This window comes from Caretta caretta, chromosome 8, assembly GCF_965140235.1.
Source record: "Caretta caretta isolate rCarCar2 chromosome 8, rCarCar1.hap1, whole genome shotgun sequence".
Lineage (NCBI taxonomy): Eukaryota > Metazoa > Chordata > Testudines > Cheloniidae > Caretta > Caretta caretta.
Window position 1 is genome coordinate 98480134 of NC_134213.1, and position 18889 is coordinate 98499022.

The 18889-nt window shown below is 40.6% G+C and overlaps 1 protein-coding gene across 1 annotated transcript in view; it reads right to left on the reverse strand.

Moving 5' to 3' along the window:
* ZFYVE9 (zinc finger FYVE-type containing 9) overlaps positions 1-18889 on the reverse strand; it is a 92150-nt gene that overhangs the window by 64229 nt on the left and 9032 nt on the right. The window contains exon 2 of the mRNA XM_048860832.2: positions 1838-1942. The gene's annotated coding sequence lies outside the window, so the exon portion shown is untranslated. The remainder of the gene's footprint in view (positions 1-1837; positions 1943-18889) is intronic.

Sequence of the window (18889 nt, forward strand, 5' to 3'; positions counted from 1 at the left end):
TGACACACAGGCAAGATGGGTTCCTTACTGTACTGAACAGGCTTTTTTCCAACGATGGCCTAGCTGTAGTCAGGAAAAATCATTTTATGCCCCTTCCACATCAGGTTTCCTTTTTCAAGGATGGATTCTTTCACATTGTATTTTAGGAATTTTAATATAAACACCATGGGTTTCGCATTAGTTGTGGGCTTAGGTACTAAGGGCTTGAGCAGTGGGCACTCTCTATGTCCAGATCCGCATCAGGGAGAAAGGAAAGGATCTCAAGTAGAGGCTTAGAAAAAAATTTACTGGCCTGTCCTTTTCCAATTCCAAAGGGAACACAACCACTCTCAAATTATTTCTTCTGGATTGGCTCTCCAGATGGTTGATTCTACTTTATACCTTTGGGATCACACTTAGTGGTTGGTCTGTAGTGATCTCTATGAGCCCATACTGTCTTCTAAAGTAGAGACTCTAGTTTCACCTTCCCCAATCCTGGAGGATAGCCCACCCTTGCACACTGATCTGGTGTGCTGTAGGATGAACCACCCAGAGACAAAAACTGTGGCTTTAGAACAGCGGATATTGGTGGACTTTAGTGGGATTGAGCAGGAGCTCCAGATCTAAGCAACCATTTTTGCCTCCCGGCTCCCTGAAGATCCATATTTAACAAGAATATTTTAAAGCACTGCCTTTTTTATTCCTCTGTAACTTACATAGTAAGCTGATTTATATCATGATATTAAAATAATTTATATTAATATACTATGTGGATGACACTTTTATTCCAACTTCTCAAAAAAGTCTCAGAATGAATTTTATATGGCAGAGTTACCTAGTCTGGGGGGGTGGGGAGTGTGTTGATGGAAATGGTGACAGAACTTTACTTATGGAAAGCAACATCACCACTTTGGACTTACATAGTATTTTTGATCTTCAAAGGGCTTTATGGGCACTGACACCTTACTATACCTGTATAAGGAAGGTATGTAAATGTTGTTATCCACATTTAACAGATGGGAAAATAAGGCAATCTGATGAGAGGACTTGCCTAAAAACCCAATATAAAAGGACCAGCATAAGAATACAGGAATTCTTGTCTCCCCCTCCTGTGCTCAGACCATTCCTTCTCAGTGATTAATTGTGAACATATAAATTTCACTAAACTTTACCAGACAATACTAGAATGATTTACAATAGACCTTATAACAAATATAATTGGAACATTCCTGAGATGAAAATTGCAATGTCTGTGATCAGATGAAAAAAATATATATATATAAGTTGCTCTTTTATCCTGTCTGTTTCAGATTCCAGGCACTGTCATTGTTTGACAGCATGATTACAGGGGATTGCACATCAACTCAGGTAAGTAATGTGTTAGATCCAATGCTCCTGAGGACTTGCTTCAACCCCTAGCAGTGCTGGTCAAGTCTGCACTCTATTCCAGCACACAGTAGTGACCTTTTTAATTTTCTCCTGGGAAGAAGGAGGAGTCAAGCACTTCAAGCGTAATGAATAGCTTGTTAAGAGAGCTAAGCAACAGATATGTCTGTCCCTGATGATGAAATCTGCCCTCAGCACAGCCTGAGGGAGACAGATTTGGGGCTGCGAAAAAAAACAACAAACCCTTATTCTAAAATAAACTTAATCCCAATAAAAAGAAAAGGAAAATGCAAGTCTGAAATAATTAAATCATCTAGTTCACACAACCGAGTTTGTACCCCATATAGATTCTTAATTCATTTTAAAGTAATCTATTTCTTGATCATAATCTACATACTATCTAATAACAGTATTAACAAAGCATAGCATTATATAATAACTGTATTAACAACAGCGCTTACTTGCTTCTTACCTTTTTATCTTATACATGTGCTAAGAAACCGATGACCCTGTGCCTATTCATGAGGATTGCTGCACGATCAGCCAGTTCTGCTGAATCAGTACGTTCTATTTGATTCTGAAAAGAAAAAATAAAAGCAGACTTTAAAATTGGTAATTCTGTCATGAGCCATGTTTTCGCACTACAGGAAGTTTGTTGCAGCTAGCACAAGCACATTCAGCAAATGCTGCAAATCTCCAAATGATTTAGTTTGTATTTGCAGCTTTTAATTCAGGGATCTATGTGCTTTGTAGGGCAGCAGCAGAAATATTCTGACTGAAGAGACCAGTGGTAAAGGATATGTTGCTACCTGCTTACAATTATTTTTCTTTTAAAAAGGCCTATAGAATGAAGCACCAACTGCAGTTGTCCTTGTATCCTTGATGCCCTTGACGGTAATGCCAATTTATGGACCTACTATAAAGTTAATTACTTTATATTACATTAAGCTTTCCAAGAATAAAAGCTAGTAGATTTGATACTTAACAACTCATGACTCTCACACTCAGAATTCTTGAAACTCCACCCAATGGCTTCCTGCTGATTTCTTTACTGCCAAACAACTGCTTTTATGCCAAATAATTCCTACAATCCCAGTCTCTCTCAATTTCCTAAAGGGTTTTAATCTACCACCACAACATGGCATTACCCCTTAACAGTGGGGGTCATGTAACAGGACAAGCATCCCTAGAAAAAGTATTTTACTCTGCTGAATAGAACATCTTCGATAGCATCATGTTTTCATTTTCATGTGGCTGCAGACAGTAGTAAACACAAGCGTATGACCTATCTGTGCACACTGGGGGCACAACCAGTCGTGCATCACCAACTGCCAAGACGAGCCTCAAATAGAACAAGGACTCAATTAAACTAAACTCATATTTTAAAGTATGTTGACATTGTTTCTAATGCATTTCAATTGCCTAACATGTAATATGTTTATTAATGCTTTGACACAGCTTGAAAAGATTCTTACAAAACTCCAGTGAAATGGAAAGAGCTTAAAAAAATATTATTCTCCATGGACCAATACAATGTTCAGTGTTGCAGTACTATTTTCCCAGGGTTGTTTATTGTTCTCTTCAGAAATATGCCACAATAATAATTCCAGGAAGCTAATGAATTGAACAGTTGCAAACACAACAGTGGTATTTAAAAGGCTGGAATAAAATCACACAGCATCATATGCTGGTAGTACCATTCCTGCATGCTAATTGTACTACAGCGCTTCCAAGCATATTCATGCCTCCTTAAGTTAAGGAGACAGTCAAAAACTTGTGGAAAAAGAAATGAACTTCTATTCTGTGTTATCACTTGATATGTAAATTGGCAATAATACACATACAGAAGTGAGGGTGTGGGTGAATTCCATGAGCATGAAAGGTTCTCTGCAGACAGATGAGGTACAGATATCAGTGCAAGCTTCCTCACTACACTACCATGGCCCCTCCCTGACCTGAAGGGATCACCCTGTAGATGGCGAAAGGATAGTTCAGCCTCCATGGCCCATTCAATTCTTGGTCTCTCTGCTGAGATTTTGAAAAGTGGGACCCACTTAATAACAATTCTGTTCATGCTATGTGTCAACCAAACCCTGGTCACCAAATGCATTTCACATGGGCCACCAAACTACTATCTGATAGCAACAGATTTTGATCACTACCAATCAGAACTGGATTAGAACCAACAACCTATAAGTGAAAAAATATATATATTCTGTTACCAATCCCCTGAAGCAAACAAGTCTCCCACAGAGGAAATATCTGGGGCATGCAGGGCAATAGCTATAAGAATAAAGTGTGAAAACAGTAAAACTAATCTACTTTCTTTGGTCCCTTTTCCTGTGTACCAAATTTAACTTTTTCCTAATTGTTCAACCTGGAGAAGGAAACACAACCGAAGGATTGCCACCAGCCTTCAAAGAAAATTCTTAGAATATTACCCTGGAGTCCAAAATGCTCCTTTGTTTACACCACACACACTGGAACATCCACAAAGGTCAACCCAAAAATCAGTGCACATTTACAAATATAAATGCAATTTATTTATATAGAGAGAGCCATTTCAGAAAACAGATAAAAATGTAGGGTTTTTTTCTGCTTTTATTTTTTAAAAAGAGAAAAAATGAGGATAATAAAAAAGGATCTCTTCTAATAGAGAGAGTTAAAGGGGAAACAGATTAAAATAAAATCACAGATAATATTCACTAGCTTTAATGGTCAATGCTCTTAAGTTCTGCACGAATATCAACCTCTGCTTAGAAGGGACACCATCAGCTGCGAGGAGTGGGAGAATAATACTTCCATCTCAGAATGGTGTGCCTAGTAAAACCCAAGATCACTATAACTGAAAAAGAAGGAAAAAACCTCAAAGTTCCAGTTTGTTTACTTTGAGCATTTTAAGGCACGTTCACTGATTTGCTAATGACCGGATGCATTTTATCTCCTGCACTACTACGATAGGAGTCTGTGACAATAAGCACCCCTGTATTCACACCCTATCCACAACTGTAATAATCTTTGTACAAAATATGCCTCGTGAGATATCATTTGAAAACTAACTCCTCACTGGTCAATAACATCATGGTGAAATGTATGTAGCAACATTATATGTAAAGTTATGAAATACCCCTTTATGATGTTATTAGCACATGTTCAAAACCACACACCTTGCCTAGGCAAAAGTTGTTGAACAGGTCTATCCTAAACAAAGGAATGTATGTTTTACCTCAATTTATATATAAGTAGTAAACAGGGGCCTCGAGACAGCAGGGGGAGGAGATGAAAGGAGACTCAGGCCTTTTCTACACTACAGAGTTTTGACATGCCGACAATCAGAAAGTGCTATAGCAACATTGCTACTGCATGTTCACACTATGCTCCCTCTGTCAGCAGAGTGTGTCCACAGTTGGTACTCTAGCATCAACAGTAAGAGCAGTGCACTGTTGGTAGCTATCCCACTATGCTACTTGCCACCTTCTGCCACTAGGACTTGTGGGAAGGCGGAGTGGATCACAGCACATCATGGGTGTGGGCTCAATGTCCCATGATGTACTGTTTTCCATCCCAGCATTCTATGGGCTCCCGACAGCGTTTTACAGCATTTTTCAATGACCCCAATATACTGTGTGCCCACCATCTCCGTCTGAAAGGATGGATCCTGCACTGCTCTCTAATGTTGTGGTCACTTTTCTTAACATATCACAGATGGTAATACAGTTAATCATGAGGTACCTATCTAAAGAGGAATCAGAGGTGCTGGACCCGCTATGTGCCATGGAAAGAAACAACACCAGATTACTTTTGGCATTCACAGAGCAGCTGCACATGGTGGACTGTCGATTTTGGGCACGGGAAACAAGCACTAAGTGGTGGGATCACATCGTTATGGAGGTCTGGGATGATAAGCAGTGGCTGCAGAACTTTCAGATGCGGAAAGCCACCTTCCTGGAACTGTGTGCAGAGCTCGCCCCAGCACTGCTTCGCGAAGACACCAAAATGAGAGCTGCCCTCTCGGTGGAGAAGAATATGGCGATCACAGTTTGGAAGCTGGTGACTCCAGAATGCTACTGCTTGGTCGCAAATCAGTTTGGAGTCAGGAAGCCCACCCTTGGGGCTGCGTTAATGCAAGTGTGCTGGGCCATTAATTTCATGCTGCTACGAAGACCATGACTCTTGGCAATGTGTGTAAAATATGCTAGCTTTGCGGAAGTGGGATTCCCTAACTGCAGCAGGGCAATAAATGGCACGTATATGCCAATTTTGGCACCAGACCATCTTGCAACGGAGTACATCAATAGAAAGGGGGTACTTCTCTATGGTATTACAGGTGCTTGTGTATCACCACGAATATTTCACTGACATCAACACAGGGTGGTCAGGGAAGAGGAATGACGCACGCATCTTCAGGAACACCGATCTGTACAGAAAGCTGCAAGCAGGGACTTTCTTTCCAAACCAGAAGATTCCAGTGGGGGATGTGGAAATGTCCATAGTGATCCTTGGAGACCCAACCTGCCCCTTATTCCCAAGGCTTATGAAGCCTTACACCAGAAAGCTTGACAGTAATAAGGAGCGCTTCACCAGGCTCAGCAAGTGCAGAATCACCGCAGAATGTACGCTTGGCAGATTAAAGGGTCGCTGGCGCTGTCTTTTTGGCAGGTTAGACCTCAATGAGAAAAATATTCCCATGATCATAGCAGCCTGCTGTGCTCTACCATTTGTGAAGTCAAGGGGGAAAAGCGACCGCAGAGACAGAGCGTTGAGGTGGATCGCCTGGCTGCTGATTTTGAGCAGCCAGACCCCACGGCTATTAGAGGGGCTCAATGTGGGGCTATTCAAATCAGGGAGGCTTTGAAGCAGCATCTTGATAATGAGCCCCAGTAATGTGTCTTTCTGTAATTAATTGAACCAGGCATTGTTTACTTGCCACCTTAAATGACCCCTGTAATGATTCCTGCCTGAGCATTCACTGTAGTCTGCAATTGTGGCGATTGCCACTGTGATTGGATTTCTGTTGTAACCACCCTGTGCAGGTCACAAATGAAGAATCACTGTCTTTGTAAGACTCAATTTTTATTAAACAACAATACACAGATTAACATTTCTTACAGGGGACATGACAGTGAGCAACAATCACTGAAGTGAGGATCTCAGAGCTGCATGTAAGTCTAGCTGTCTTTATGGAAAATGTCCCGGGGTAGAGTGCAAGGGGTACTGACACAGACTGGAAATGTGAGAGGAATGTGGGAGGGCAAGGAATGCAGCTCTGCATGGACTGCAGTGAGAGTCGAGCACGTGTGTGTTCCACCTGCAGCGCAATCAGGGACCTCAGCATCTCTGTTTGGTCCTCCATGAGCTTTATTATCCACTCCTGACCCTGTCTCCTCTCCTGGCTATCCCTTTGTAGTTTCTTGTCTCTCTCCACACTTTGTGCTTGCTATCAACCTGATTTGACAATTGTATCAATTCCCGAAACATGTCCTCCTTACTCCTCCTTGTTCACCTCCTTATCTGATGGAGGCACTCCAATGGTGTGTAGGAGCTGGCCCTCAAGGGCACATCTGCAGAAGCAAAAGAAACAATACACACAGTCAGTATCACATGTGCACTCTCGGTCTTGAATCATAGAAGTTACATACACCTCTTTCTCACCTTCTGTTGGCAAGCATGCAGCATGGCGAGAGCACTAAACATGGTGAGTTTGGCCGGGGGTGGGAGTGTGCAAGATGAGACAGGGTCTGGGTGGTTTCAGAAGGGGATCAGTACAAGCACCAGGGGACACTATTCTTAATACTGGCACCATTTTCCACCGGTGGGGGCAATCGAAGCTGAACTCACACTACTGAAGGTAACCGAAGACGCAAGGGTGCATCTCCTGCATGCATGTGGCTTAAGACCTGCTCCGTATGCTGCTCGCCCGTGTGCTGCTTTTGTTCCTTCAGAAATAACTGCTGATTGGCGCAACAGTTTCCTACAATGGGGGAAGAAACAAAGCAGCTGTGCCAAGAGCCTTCGGCAGAGGATTGCAGAGTATTTGCAGGAAAGTTTCCTAGAGATCTCTATGGAGGCTTCCCGGGAGATCTCGGTGTGCATTAACAAACTTTTCCGCAGGGCCCCCATTGCGTAGCTGCACAGGGGAAGGCAAAGCAGATGCAAACAGTACCTAGTGTTGTTAAATTCAATCCCTTCTCCCACACGCACCATGTAACAAAATAAAGGACACCTCTACCTGATGTAATCGTGCATTATCAAAGAAAAAAAAGAGTACTTACCGGAGCTCCCCTCTCTGCTTCAGGCACACCTGACCTGGACTGCTGGAACTGGCTAGCCCCTCTGGAATCAAAAAGAGGTCCTGGCTTGCCATGGCACCAAACAAGCCTATTGCCTATCCCACATCCTCCTCCAACTCGACCTCCTCATCCACCACTTCATCCTCAGGGTTGACTCCGCTGGCCACAGCCTCCAGTCCCCATGAAGTATCCACTGAGCAATTGTGGGTGGAGGTGAGGTCGACACAGAGGATGGTGTGCACTTCCTTGTAAAAGCAGCATGTTTTCGGCGCCACACCAGAGTGACGGTTGGCCTCCCTTGCCTTCTGGTACACCTGCCTCAGCTCCTTTATCTTAGCTCAGCACTGCTGCATTTCCCCTTTGTGCCCCTTCTCATCCATGCCACAAGCAATCTGCTTGTAGATGTCAAAGTTCCTATGGCTGAATCGGAGCTGCGACTGCACAGCCTCCTCTCCCCACAGATCCAGCAAGTCCATTGTACTCCACTTGGGAGACTGTTTGCTCTGGAAAGCCGGCACAGTCAACTGGGAAGATGCAATGTGAGCTGTTCACACCAAGCAGACAGGAAGTGGAGTTAAAAAATTCCCAGGGCTTTAAAGGGAGAGGGGCCCATGCCTGCGTACCTGCCTGCAGGGTAGCAGGGTAGAAACTGCTTACGAGAGCGGTCATGATGGGCATTGTGGGACACTTGGGGCAACATAAGCAAGTGCAGTGTCTACACTGACACAGTGTCACTCTAACTTCGTTGCAAAAAGCTCCATACCACTCATCAAGGTGGTTTTATTATGTCAACGTACCAGGAGAGTTAAATCAGCAGGAGGAGCATAGTAGTGTGTACACATCTGCTGTTTTGTTGACGAATCCTGACTTGTCGACAAAACTGCATAGTATACACAAGGCCTAAGTCCCTTTCATGCTGTTCTGACAGCGTAAAGATGTCTTAAAATGGACATGAATTACATGTGCATCCACTTCAAGGCACCTGTATACTGCTAGATCAGTATAAAGTGGTGTTAGTATAAATAAGAATCAGGACCCAAAAAACCATACGTAGGCTTGGAAGGATTCAATTTTTAATCAGTACATGTCAATTTCACCATACACACACAGATCAATGAAAAAATATTTCCATTGATAATTATCGAAATTTACAGATAGGCAAAGAAAGAAAAATGCTGCTTGAGAACTAACTGTTTGAATTAAGGATATCTAGTTTGTATATTTTGACATGTGATGTTGACAGTTTGTATTTTAATGGTTACAAAGCTTTACCTTTTTGAACTTCAGCATCTACTTCATTAAATAATTGTCTTACCCACACAATTTCCCATAACTGTGAAATTTTAAATTGACAAAAATTGGAAAAAAAATTGCTTGCAGCCATTAATTGCACACAACTGTGAAAATTTAAACCAATAAAAATATTTTTAAATGTTTAAAATAATAAATATTTGTTGAAATCATAAAAAAAATTTAAAAAAAAATTCTGCCAGCCTTTCCATACTTTGTAATTCTGGTGTCTTAATTTCCTTCTCTCCTCATTCTGGAACCACTGGTTGAAAATACCAGAGAGACTAACCAACATGCAATGCACGGTTTATCAACGATCAGTGATTAAAACACTTAAAGCTTTATCAGTTACATGAGTCACAGATGTTATAATAAAAATGGATGGTTTTGCTTAATAGGGACTGTGACCAAGTTCCTCCTCTGCCTCGGTGGGTCCTGTGCTTATTGGCGGATTTGCTCGCCTCAGAGGTTCACGGCAGCCCTCAGTTTGGCCACTTTCATGGCTCAAATCTGCCATTCACTCAGTTAGCCTCATCACTGGCCAGCATGGGGAAAAGGAAGAACAATCCCCGCAGTCTTTGCTGATCCACCTAGTGGATCGGGGAACAGGCCAGAGACCTTCCCCTCTGGTGGAACCCACAGTCCAGGTCAACTCCTCCAGTAACAAGTAGGGAGTTGGGGGGATGGGGGGAACCCAGGCCTGCCCTCTACTCCGGGTTCCAGCCCAGAGCCCTGTGGATTGCAGTTGTTTACAGTGGCTCCTGTAACAGCTGCGTGACAGCTACAACTCCCTGGGCTACTTCCCCATGGCCTCCTCCCAACACTTTCTTTATTCTCACCACAGGAGAGATGATGTCTTCCTCCTGATATCTGGTAATGCTCATATTTCTCAGTCTTCTAGTAGTACGCCTTCTCACTCTCAGCTTCTTGCTCCTCTTGCTCCCAGCTCCTCACACACACACCACAAACTGAAGTGAGCTCCTTTTTTAAAAACCCTGGTGCCCTGCTTAGCCTGCCTGTCTTAATTGATTCTGGCTGCTTCTTTATCCAATCACAGAATATCAGAGTTGGAAGGGACCTCAGGAGATCATCTAGTCCAACCCCCTGCTCAAAGCAGGACTAATCCCCAATTTTTTTTGCTCCAGATCCCTAAATTGGCTGCAGGTGTTCTAATCAGCCTGTCTGCCTTAATTGTTTCCAGAAAGTTCCTGATTGTTCTGGAACCTTCCCTGTTACCTTACCCAGGGAAAAGGGACCTACTTAACCTGGGGCTAATATATCTGCCTTCTAGCACTCTTGTAGCCATCTGGCCTGACCCTGTCACAGGACATAATTAGAAATGTTAAAATTAAACAATACTATAACCAGGGTAATGAATTTCAGGCCAGACATTTCAAATAAATGATACCAATTATGCCAATCATTTGAACGGTTCACCTGAATGATAATTATAAACACTTAGTGAGAGTTGGTTTGATCTGTGGTACCGGCATTCAGATAACTGATGGCCAAGAAGGCTAATAATTGGAATCAGAGTGTTTTACCTTTAGGTCACCAGTTCAAGGTTGCTAAAGACAAGGAGTTACTACTTCATTATAGTTCTTTGGTAGCCTATGAACTAGATGTCTTAGCCCCATTTCAAGTGGACATGTGCCTATATTACCAAAAAATCCAAAACTGTCAGCCTCAGTGGAAAGGCAAATTAATGAATGGAGTCTCCCTCTATATTTGGTTTCCCCAATCCAGCCTTGATATAACTGCGTCGTGAAACTTGTATTGATGGTACACAGGCTCTACCTATGCTCTGTGGATAAATAGAAGACTTCAGTTTTCAATGCTGTCAGTCTGTTGTCTTTCATGAGTAAAATTCACAATCAGAGAGTTATTAATCCGTTGCAGAGATAAAAAACAGGGCTGTTGCTATCTAGTGTATGCCAAACAAAAGTAACGGCAGGTTTGACAAAATGTCTTAGACATGTGACAGCAGTAATAGCTGCACCATACGCATTAAAATCTCTGCTGTGGCGAGGGACTTTAAACTACATCCTGAACATGGGTTGGCATTTTAAAAATATTTTTATTGTCATTGCAAACCTGTAATCATGCGATTAGACAGAAAGGAAAAGAAATACTTTTAAAATTCTATCTATTACACAAACCTCTCCCTCTCCCCACACACATACACACACACACTCCCAAACAAAAACAACACTGGTACTTATTAAAGTAAGAGAAAAAAAATACTTAGCCTAAAAAAACCCATCAGGTAAAATATTAGTATTGCAGTATTAGTGTAGAAACCTCCAAAAGCACCTACCATCGCTCTGTATTTTAAGAAGAAATTTGTGTGTGTGTTCTGGATGTAAAACATTTTCTGTAACATCATTGGAACCACATACCTCTATACTAGACATAACAGCCTTAGCATACAACTGAGACACTAAAAACACCCTCACGTCATCAAAATACAATTATTTTTTAACCTTTATATTTCAAAACCCCCAACAATTTTTTAACCTTTTCCAGTCTTAATCTGTTGGAAAACAATGTAGAAAATTGGGATAGCAATGTTGTGTGTTGATCTGGAAGTGCCTGAGGGAAAAAAAAGTCTATGATCCCTTTCATCTGTCAAACTTTATCAGATATTCCCCCCCGTCCACAGATTAGGCTGGAGTCAATATCAGAAGAGTTGAGCCCATGGTTTCATCTTTTATTTGGGTTATGAAATACTTTATTAAGAGCAGTAAATAGGGGATTAAATTCAGTTAATTTAAAAGAGATGAAAACTTTTCTAATGGTTCCTCCCCATCAACAGCATCAGAAATACCAAGTATCCTTGGATTTTTCATCTTCTAAAATTCTCCATTGCTCCTGCTACTCAATGTGGAGTAACCCAAGATTAGATAGTTGTGTTTCAGGTTTTCCACTGACCATGTGCAGTAGCCATTGTAACTTATATTCTTTCTTCTCTTTGCCTATGAAAGATTAGCCAATGAACTTCTGTTCGTTCTGTTTAGTTCTATCTTTGTCTAAGTGATTTTGCAAAGGAAAGATGAATTCTCACTAAGGAGGAATGAAAGAACCTCTAGCTTTTCCACTGATACTTGCATTTTTCCTGTAGATTTTTTTCCCCCATGCTGTTTTAAGGCTGCTATTTTCATTCTTGTCTCCTGCTGCGTCTCCAATAAGGAAAGACATTCACTCATGTCAGAGCAGCAGCAGAGTATACCTAACAACAGCCGCCTCAAAGAAACATTGTATATGGCTTCCCAGTCAAACCAGCAAGGGCAGAAGAAAAATAAAACAACACTTTCAATCCTTGTCTGATGGTAAAAGACACCTACTCTATGGCAATGCTTACAGTAGTGGACAAATCCTATTGCCCAACACTGCAGACAAACCCCTTTTCTACTTTAGAGGGAGGAAAATTTATTTTCTTGACACAGAAAATACTCAGGCCAAAAAACCTACACATGTTCAGAATGCTGTGGAGGCAGGGCCTTCAGAACGCAGCGGGAGGGGAAAACTACATGCCGTTCTTATGCAACCTCTTTTGGCTGACAAAAGAGCAGTTTTGGTTGGCTCTGAAACCCAACCTATAGGCCTTGATATGATGTGATAAAGCTCTCTCTTAATACATTACGCAGTATAAATTCAAGCTAGCATTTCACATGTCCCAGTTTGAAATACTGTAACACAGAAATCTCATGTATTGTATATTTCATGCTTTTCTAATTTAAACTTGATTCATTCTTCTGAATTTAGTCATGGACCCATTCCATAGAACATGTAATTAATATAAGTTATATTTGGTTTGTTTTTTAAATCAGCAATTAGAGCATAATATAATTGACAGTAATTATTTCAAATTTGACACTAATCACAGAATTACAAAAACGTACTTCTGAAAGTCATCATGTCCACCCCCCTGGGCTGAGACAGGATCAAGAAAATCTAGACCATCCCTGACAGTAAAACTGGTTCTTCAAAACCTCCAGTGATATGGATTCCACAACCTGCCTTGGAGCCCTATTCCAGAGTTTAACTACGCTTATAGTTAGAAAGTTTTTCTTAATCTCTAACCTAAATCTCCCTTGCTACAGATTAAGCCCATGACTTCTTGCCCTACCTACAGTGGACATAAAGAACAACTGATCACCATCCTCTTTATCACAGTATATTTTAACATATTTAAAGATTATCAGAACCCCACCCCACCCCACCCCCCACACCTTCTTTCCTCAAGAATAAACATGCCCCATTTTTTTTAACCTTTCCTCATAGATCAAGTTTTCTAAACCTTTTATCCTTTTTGTTGCTCTCCTCTGGACTTTCTCCAATTTATCCATATCTTTCCTAAAGTGTGATGCCCAGAACCGGACATAGCCCTCCAGCTGAGACCTCACCAGTGCCAAGCAGAGCAGAACAGTTACATCCCATATCTTACATATGACAACCCTGTTAACAAACCCCAGAATTATATTAGCCTTTTCTACAACTGCATCACCTTGTTGACTCACATTCAATCATGCTCCACCGTAACTCCCAGATCCTCTTTAGCAGTGCTACCACCTAGCCAGTTATTCCCCATTTTACAGCTGTGCATTTGATTTTTCCTTCTGAAGTACATTGCACTTCTCTATATTGAATTTCATCTTGTTGATTTCACACCAGTTCTCCAATTTGTTGAGGCCATTTTGAATTTTAATCCTGTCCTCCGATGTGCTTGCAAACCCTCCCCTCTTGGTGTAATCTGCAAATTTCATAAGCATACTCTCCACTCCATTATCCAAATCATTAATGGAAATATTGAATAGTACCAGATCCAGGACAGACCCCTGTGAGGCCCCACCAGATATATCCTCCCAGTTTGACAGCAAACCATTGACAACTACTCTTTGAGTATGGTCTTTCAACCGGTTGTGCACCCACCTTATAGCAATTTCACATAGACCACATTTCCCTAATAAAGGCTAGAATAAAACATATCAAATAAGAGTTTGGGACAAATTGTTTTAAGATGGGACAATTTATTTTGCATGTTTGTCTGTTCTTCGGAAAGGCAAGTGATTGACTATTAGAATACGTCACTGTGGAAGAAAGCCTAAAGCTTAACAGGCTTGAAGAGTAAACTTATATCAAGCACAATGCCCCACATCTCAACAGGAATCAATCATCTACTGTGACAACTCCTGTAATTGATTATAATTAGCTCTCTCAGCTTCTATGTAAAGGAAAAGAGAATGACTCCTCAAAAATATGGCAAAGGCCATTCAGAAATTCACAGGTATCCTTTATATTTGGGAAATAAGTGCAAAACTGGAAACTACCTCATGAAGACTGGTCCACTAGATTCACTGACTAAGCTTTGGGGACTGCCAAAGAACAATCCCCATTATAAAACCCATGAAGACCTGATAATGTATCTTATAGTAAAAGTCAAATCTGAACAACATGCAACTTGAAGAAAAAAAGATCACTTGCTATTACTTATTTATAGGTCCACCAAGTTTCAAGATGTATTAACCACAGAGGAAAATCACCTCAATTCTATTTAATTAGCCACCTAACGGCTCTTTATAGAGTTTTCAGAAAAAGAAAATTCTGTACAGAAGATAAGCCTTCACATCTACATTCCATTTAAGTATGCTGAATAGTAGTCTATCAAATATTAAAATCATTTTCATCACCACACTTAGCTATTTTCATTTTTGAACAATACCGTGGTCACCTTTGCTAAATGTGTATCTGTACAACAATCATTTATTACAATCTTGATCACCCTATCCACTTCCCCTCTCTGTTAGTGCTATATAATCTATGAATTATAGATGATCAAATAGTTAAAACTACTGAAATCTGGTATTTTCATATCAGACTCCAAAAGTAAATAAGGTACCTATGGAGATTTCTCTCATAATACCTTTTGACCTAAAATATCCTTGGAAGGATCAGGAAGAACTTACTATCCTGTGACAATGGTATTTGCCCTTATATGGCAGTCTTTGTACTTTTATCATATTTACATTATATTGATTTATGTTCACCTGCATGATATCATGAATGTTAGTCACTGTTGTTTCTTGTCAGTTTTTATGAAGTTCATTACTAAATGTACATGTTCTTTATCTAACTGCATTATTAAGTCCTGCTGTGTAATATGTCTTCAGCAATTAGCAACTCAGTACAAGAATTGTAATGTTCTACAGTTATGGGCTGGAATTGACTCCACTACTATTTCTGTATACTTGACTCTCATTTACCTTTACACCAGCTTGGCAGTGTTAAGAGACCTTAGAGTTGAGTAAATTATATTTAGATTCATTTTAAGGCTCCTTCTCACTGCTAGAGTGGTGTAAAGGCACCCAAGTGTAAGTGAGAATCAAGATACTTCTTTTAGAGTAGCAGCCATGTTAGTCTGTATTCACAAAAAGAAAAGGAGTACTTGTGGCACTTCAGAAACTAACAAATTTATTTTAGCATAAGCTTTCGTGAGCTACAGCTCACTTCATCGGATGCATTCAGTGGAAAATACAATGGGGAGATTTATATACACAGAGAACATGAAACAATGGGTGTTACCATACACAATGTAAGGAGAGTGATCACTTAAGATGAGCTAATACCAGCAGGAGAGCGGGGGGGCAGGGACCTTTTGTAGCGATAATCAAGGTGGGCCATTTCCAGCAGTTGACAAGAACGAGCTATTTAAAAATTCTGAAAAAAAATAGTAATTATTAAAAACCAGGTTGTCCAAAAATGTGCCTATTTTTGGCAGCTCTCTATATTATAGGGAAGATTCTAATAAGAACATTAAAACGGCCATACTGGGTCAGACCAAAGGTCAGTCTAGCCCAGTATCCTGTCTTCCAACAGTGGCCAATGCCAGGTGCCCCACAGGGAATGAACAGAGTAGGTAATCATCTAGTGATCCATTCCCTGTCGCTCACTCCCAGCTTCTTGCAAACAGAGGCTCTGGACACCACCCCTGCCCAGCTTCTTGCAAACAGAGGCTCTGGACACCACCCCTGCCCATCCTGGCTAATAGCCATTGATGAACCTATCCTCCATGAATTTATCTAGTTCTTTCTTGAACGCTATTATAGTCTTAGCCTTCACAACATCTTCTGGCAAAGAGTTCCACAGGTTGACTGTGTGAAGAAATACTTCCTATTGTTTGTTTTAAACCTGCTGCCTATTAATATCATTTGGTGACCCCTAGTTCTTATGTTAATAACACTTCCTTATTTACTTTTCCACACCAGTCAGGATTTTAGACCTCTAACATATCCCCCCTTAGCCATCTCTTTTCCAAGCTGAAAAGTCCCAGTCTTATTAATCTCTCCTCATATGGAAGCCATTCTATACCCCTAGATCATTTTTGTTGCCCTTTTATGAACCTTTTCCAATTCCAATACATCTTTTTTGAGCTGGGGCAACCACATCTGCAGTATTCAAGATGTGGGCATACCATGAATTTATATAGAGGCAATATGATATTTTCTGTCTTATCATCTATCCCTTTCTAAATGAGTCCCAACGTTCTGTTTGCTTTTTTGACTGCCGCTGCACATTGAGTGGACATTTTCAGAGAACTATCCATAATGACTCCAAGATCTCTCAAGTGGTAACAGCTAATTTAGATTCCATCATTTTTTTATATGTGCATTACTTTGCATTTATCAACGTTGAATTTCATCTGCCATTTTGTTGTCCAGTCGCCCAGTTTTGTGAGATCCCTTTACAGCTATTCACAATCTGCTTTGGATTTAAACTATCTTGAGTAGTTTTGTATCATCTGCAAATTTTGCCACCTCACTGTTTACCCCTTTTTCCAGATCATTTATGAATATGTTGAATAGGACTGGTCCCAGTACAGACAACTGGTAGACCCCACTATTTACCTCTCTCCATTCTGAAAACTGACCATTTATTCCTACCCTTTGTTTCTGTCTTTTAACCAGTTACCTATATAAGAGAGGACCTCCCCTCTTATCCCATGACAGCTTACTTTACTTAAGAGCTTTTGGTGAGGGACCCGGTCAAAGGCTTTCTGAAAATCTAAGTACACTATATACACAGGATCCCTCTTGTCCACATGCTTGTTGACCCCCTCAAAGAATTCTAGTAGATTGGTGAGGCATGATTTCACTTTATAAAAACCATATTGACTCTTCCTCAACAAATTATGCTCATCTAATGTGTCTGACAATTCTGTTCTTTACTATAGTTTCAACCAGTTTGCCCGGTACTGAAGTCAGGCTAACTGGCCTGTAATTGATGGGATCACCTCTGGAGCCCTTTTTAAAAATTGCGTCACATTAGCTATCCTCTAGTCATTTGGTACAGAAGCTGATTTAAATGATTACAGAATACTGTTAGTAGTTCTGCAATTTCACATTTGAGTTCCTTCAGAGCTCTTGGGTGATACCATCTGGTCCTGGTGACTTATTACTGTTTAGTTTATCAAGTTGTTCCAAAACCTCCTCTAATGACATCTCAATCTGGGACAGTCAGATTTGTCACCTAAAAAGAATGGCTCAGGTTTGGGTATCTCCCTCACGTCCTCAGCTGTGAAGACCAACGCAAAGAATTCATAAGTTTCTCCGCAATGGCCTTATCATCCTTGAGTGCTCATTTAGCATCTCAATCATCCAGTGGCCCCACTGGTTGTTTAGCAGGCTTCCTGCTTCTGATGTACTTAAAAGAATTTTTGCTATTACTTTGAGTCTTTGGCTAGCTGTTTTTCAAATGCTTTTCTAGCCTTCCTAATTATATTATTATACTTCATTTGCCAGAATTTATGCTCCTTTCTATTTTCCTCACTAGGATTTAACTTCCACTTTTTAAAGGATGCCTTTTTGCCTCTCACTGCTTCTTTTACTTTGTTGTTTAGCCACGATGGCAGTTTTTTGGTTCTGTTAATATGTTTTTTAATTTTGGGGTATACATTTAAGTTGAGGCTCTATTATGGTGCCTTTAAAAAGTCTCCATGCACCTTGCAGGGATTTCACTTTTGGCACTGTACCTTTTAATTTCTGTTTAACTAACCTCCTCATTTTTGTGTCGTTCCTGTTTCTGAAATTAAATGCTACGGTGTTGGGCTGCTGTGGAGTTTTCCCCACCACAGGGATGTTACATTTAATTATATTATGGTCTCTATTACCAAGTGGCCCAGCTATATTCAAATCTTGGCCCAGGTCCTGTGCTCCAGTTAGGACTAAATCAAGAATTGCCTTTCCTCTTATGGGTTCCAGGACTAGCTGCTCCAAGAAGCAGTCATTTAAGGTGTCAAGAAACTTTATCTCTGCATCCCGTCCTGAGGTGACATGTACCCAGTCGATATGGGGATAGTTGAAATCCCCCATTACTACTGAGTTTTCACAATCACTATCAAAACCTTTGAATTTCAGATGCAATAGTAGTCAATTTCTGAACTACTTTCTCTCAGTATCTTTGTCCAGTTTTCCTTCTCAAACATTTTCATCCATGTCTGTTAATGCCCATATCTTTCCTTCCTTTGTTCCTTCTTCCAATCTGCATTTTCTTACTCCACTTCTATCTGTGCCCTTTTCTCAAGTCTCCCTCTAAACAAAAACTCAAGTAAATAAATAAACTTATATGTTTAAATATAATCGTTTGAAGGTTATATATTTATGTACACGCATAAAGGCAGTAAAATAATAAAGTCAAGATTGTAACAAACCTGAATAATTGCATGACCTAATTATTTATTTATCATTTGTGGCAGCTCTGGGACTAAGCAGGCTGGAGCCCACTGTGATAAATACTGTACAAACTTATACAAAAGGCTTTGCTCCAAAGCGCTTACAATCTAAGAGACAAGACATAATAGGTGAACCAAACAAACAAGCAGGTCAAGGTGGGACAGATTATTTTAACCCACATGCTTCCTATCACTGTTTGCTCTCTTTTGCTGCTTC